The sequence below is a fragment of the Felis catus genome, chromosome X (genome assembly GCF_018350175.1).
Source record: "Felis catus isolate Fca126 chromosome X, F.catus_Fca126_mat1.0, whole genome shotgun sequence".
Taxonomy (NCBI): Eukaryota; Metazoa; Chordata; class Mammalia; order Carnivora; family Felidae; genus Felis; species Felis catus.
The window spans coordinates 110,908,317-110,913,099 of record NC_058386.1 but is presented as its reverse complement, the minus strand read 5'-3'; the positions used below and the strand labels follow the sequence as shown (position 1 = coordinate 110,913,099).

Sequence of the window (4,783 nt, the reverse complement as noted above, 5' to 3'; positions counted from 1 at the left end):
GCAGGCTCCAGGCTCTGAGCTGTCAGCACAGAACCTGATGTGGGGCTCGAACTCACAAATCATAAGATAGTGATCTGAGCCAAAGTGGGACGTTTAACCTACTGAACCACCCAGGCACCGGGAAGTATATCTTGACAGAATCTTAAAGCAGGGAATGAACCAGAGCCTGTGCAGATTTATTCTGAAGAAGCAGGCCCCTGGTAGCTAAAGAGGGAGGAAAGTCACCAAATGGGAAGGATACAGAGACCTAACACTTACACTGGACGCCCTTGAGTCTCCACTGGAATCTCACTGTTACCGCATGATGACGTCTTCTCCTCCCCACGTCCTTGACACACACATGTCATGGACGGCACATAGGTCTCAGGGTTGAGTGGACCTGCCTTCAAGTCATGGTCCTGTCATTTATTTATCTGCTCTGTGACTTTGGACACACTACGTGCCCTCTCTGTTCTTCAATTCCTTCATCCATAAACTAGGAATAACAAGAATACTTACCTTATAAGGTGTTTTTAGGATTACTAGAGGCATTGAAAGTGTAACAAATTGGGATGCCTGGGTGGCTCAGTTGGCTAAGCGTACCGCTTCAGTTCAGGTTATGAGCCCACGGTTCGTGGGTTCGAGCCCTGCATCAGGCTCTGTGCTGACAGCTCAGAGCCTGGAGCCTGCTTCAGATTCTCTCTCTCTCTCTCTCTCTCTCTCTCTCTCTCTTCCCTTACCCTACTCATGCTCTATCTCTCTCTACCTCTCTCAAGAATAAATAAACATTAAAAAAAATTAAAAAAAAATTGGTATGTGTGCTTATTTTTTTTTTTCAACGTTTATTTATTTTTGAGACAGAGAGAGACAGAGCATGAACGGGGGAGGGGCAGAGACAGAGGGAGACACAGAATCGGAAACAGGCTCCAGGCTCCGAGCCATCAGCCCAGAGCCCGACGTGGGGCTCGAACTCACGGACTGCGAGATCGTGACCTGAGCTGAAGTCGGACGCTTAACCGACTGAGCCACCCAGGCGCCCCTAAAAAAAATTTTTTTTTAAAAGAAAGTGTAACAGTTATTGAGGTGTCTCAACTCACTGGGGTTCATATGTAAAATGGTTTCATTTTATTTATTTCCTATTTCCCAGTAAATATCCCTCAACTGCGCTGTGCCCCTGATGGAGGCATAATACCACATTCTGTTGAGCTGTGAAACTCATCGCCCTCATACTATGGTAGTTTTTGGCCAGACCATGGGTCAATCTGATCTCTCCTTTTGGGACAATTGCTGGCCTTGCAGACATAAGCCATATACGCAAGAATCAGGACATCCAGGGGCCTATTCTTGGCCTTGCCTGCCAATCCCCCAGGCCTCCACTGCTCCAGAAGCTTCTTCCTCTCTGCCCCGGCAGCAGCAAGCACAGTGCCAGTGCGTTCTCTTCACAGGTTTCAGGGAAACCCCGTCTTAATAAGACGCTGGGTCACTTCCAAGCCTTACTTTTATGAGCAGGTCTCTTAGAGTGTCTCCTCTCTCTGCTTGGGGAAGGAAAACATTGTGAAGCCCCAAATTAGACCTCTTATATCAGCTGGGCACTGGGGCAGAGAGCTGGTTTCTCCCCAGCGAGATCGGGGGGCTGGTGGCTGGTCCTAACAGCTGCTGGTCCTCTGAACTCAGAATATGGGGTAATGAGTGTCTTTTGCCTCAAGTTTTGGGCCCTGAGCTGCGGTCCCTGAAATATAGGCATCAGACCAGTAGTCTCCAGGGGCTCCAGATGGGGCTAGGGCATTGACTGGGAAGGGGTGTGCAGAAACTTCTGGAGGTGATGGAACATTCCACATCGTATTCTGGTGGCGATTCTGTGATACAATTCACGGGACCGTGCACCTAAAAAGGGTGAATTTTACTGAATCTAAATGATACCCTAATCAAAAGGAAATAAAAAGCCAGGGGACAGGGAAGATCGTCTCTTTGGGGAACGGTATCCTATTGCAAGGGCAAGCGCTTGCGCCTGGCACATAGCAGTCAAGAAATGGTGGCTCCTGTCCCCGGTGTGGGCCAGCTGTACTCCTCAAAGTACGCATCCAGTCACCCTGTCGCTGCCTCTCCTGGGCTGTCCTGTGATTGTGAGAGTGGCACCTCTAATGCCCACGCTGGTGAGGTTCCTATTTCGGTGCGTCTCTGGCAGAGGGAGGGCCGCTTCAGCGTTCCTGCAGGGGGTTCCTGAAGGCTGGGAGCCGGGCGGAGGTGCAGAAGCCCTCCGAAGAGGAAACAACCCTGCCTACGACCTCCCGGGAGACTGGCCGGGTCGGTACTTTGGGCCCTGCCCTCCACGCTGCCTTTCCCGACCCTCCTGCAGAGACGCAGGACCCCACCCTGAGCCAGACCCACTTATTCTCATATGGAGCATGCCTCCCTGTTTTCAACGGAAAGTTTGAAATATTTTATTTCCATATTTCAAGCTCTTGAGCCTTGACACTTTGGAAAAGGAGGCCTTGCCCAAGGCTATCGAAGAGCAGTTATAGAGGGAATGCGTGACCGCCTGGGGCGGGCAAGGGGTCCGTAAAAGTCAGATGTCAACTGGGATCACCCTGTCACGTGAGATTCTCATAGAATTGGCTTAACCCCCTGTCCCACATCCACAGGGACCCTACCATGTGTCTGGGCACTCTAAGGAGAACCTGCTTTTCTCCTAATTTTACGCCTCTGGCTCCAAGTTCTTGCTTGGGCTGAGTTAGCTCAGGGAACAGATGTTCTCACCATCTCACCCACACTAACCCCGTTCCCCGCCCTGGAGACTGGGGACTGTAGAAATTAAGAGCTCTGCCCTGGCTGCACATTTGCGTCACCTGTGGAGCTTTTAAAACTCCCAATGCCAAGGCTGTAACCTGAGCCGGTTCCATCAGAATCTCTGGCAGTGGAACCCAGGCATCAGTATTTTTTAAAGCTCTCCAGGTGCCAGTGTTGTGCAGCCAAAGTTGAGAAACAGTGGTTTCGAAGTTCAGACAGACTTGGGTTCATTTTTTTTGTTTTTTTTTTAAGTAGGCTCCGTGCCCAACCTGGGGCTTGAACTCATGACCCTGAGATCAGAAGCCACATGCTCTACCGACTGAGCCAGCCAGGCGCCCCGACCTGGGTTCATTTCTTACAACTACAAGTGAATCTATAATTAAGTCAAAGTGAAAAGTTCTTTGGAAAGCCAATTTCACAGAGAAATAAGTGTGGGATGATTGATTCGCTTTCTATTCATGCCCTCAAAAGGATACACACATAGATATGTGTTTCTCTATGCTGAAAATTTTCCAGAAGGCCATACAAGGTATGATTAGTAGCAGTAGTTTTGTGGCCCTGTGGTAAGGAGACCTCCTTTTCAATATACATCCTCTTACACTCTCAATTAGTTTCACAATGTGTATATTTCCTTTTTGATTTTATCCATTTTTTTAAGTTTTTTTTTTTCAACGTTTATTTATTTTTGGGACAGAGAGAGACAGAGCATGAACGGGGGAGGGGCAGAGAGAGAGGGAGACACAGAATCGGAAACAGGCTCCAGGCTCTGAGCCATCAGTCCAGAGCCCGACGCGGGGCTCGAACTCCCGGACCGCGAGATCGTGACCTGGCTGAAGTCGGACGCTTAACCGACTGCGCCACCCAGGCGCCCCTTAAGTTTTTTTTAAAGTAATCTCTGTACCCCAAGTGGGGCTCAAACTCACAACCCCAAGATCAAGAGTCACACGTCCCCCCCAACTGAGCTGGCCAGGTGCCCCTCCTTTTTAATTTTAAAGAAAAATTAGGGACGCCTGGGTGGCTCAGTCGGTTGAGCGTCAGACTTCAGCTCAGGTCATGATCTCCTGGTTCGTGGGTTCAAGTCCCACGTCAGGCCCTGTGCTGACAGCTCAGAGCCTGGAGCCTGCTTCAGATTCTGTGTCTCCCTCTCTCTCTGCTCCTCTCTTGCTCATGCTCTGTCTCTCAAAAACAAATAAATGTTAAAATAAAAAAAGAAAAATTCGTTGCAGAGAAGACATTGTTGTAGTCACTGGAGTCAGATGTACTGCATCATCAGAGTACCGGCATCTGATTCCTCTTGCTTTGCTGCACCCTGAGGAGTAACTTTCATCTTTGCATTGTTGGATGAGACTCTGATGGCCTGCTGACGCTACTATGGGCTGAGACCCATCTCTGATGGATAATTTTAATTAACCGATGCCCTTTATGGTTAAAAGTAGTAACCCTCTTCTGTTTAAGTGGATAAAAATATTGGGTGGTTCTATAAAGGATGTTATTAAAATATATATATATATGAAATTTATTGTCAAATTGGTTTCCATACAACACCCAGTGCTCATCCTAACACGTGCCCTCCTCAATGCCCGTCACCCACTTTCCCCTCCCTCCAACCCCCCATCAACCCTCAGTTTATTCTCAGTTTTTAAGAGTCTCTTATGGTTTGCCTCCTTCCCTCTGTAACTTTTTTCCCCCTTCCCTTCCCCCATGGTCTTCTGTTAAGTTTCTCAGGATCCACCTAAGAGTGAAAACATATGGTATCTGTCTTTCTCTGTATGACTTATTTCACTCAGCATAACACTCTCCAGTTCCATCCACGTTGCTACAAGGATGTCCACTCTCACTGCTGTTGTTTAACACAGTGTTGGAAGTTCTAACATCAGCAATCAGACAACAAAAGAAAATCAAAGGCATCAAAATTGGCAAAGATGAAGTCAAGCTTTCACTTTTTGCAGATGACATGATACTATACATGGAAAACCCGACAGACTCAAAATATATATATATATATTTTTTAATTTTT

At 47.9% G+C, this 4,783-nt stretch overlaps 1 non-coding gene across 1 annotated transcript; it reads right to left on the bottom strand.

Moving 5' to 3' along the window:
* Positions 1–3,027: 3,027 nt before the first annotated feature.
* TRNAR-UCU lies at positions 3,028–3,100 on the bottom strand. Its single transcript has one exon. It is a non-coding gene; the product is annotated as a tRNA-Arg (tRNA).
* Between the last annotated feature and the right edge of the window lie 1,683 nt (positions 3,101–4,783).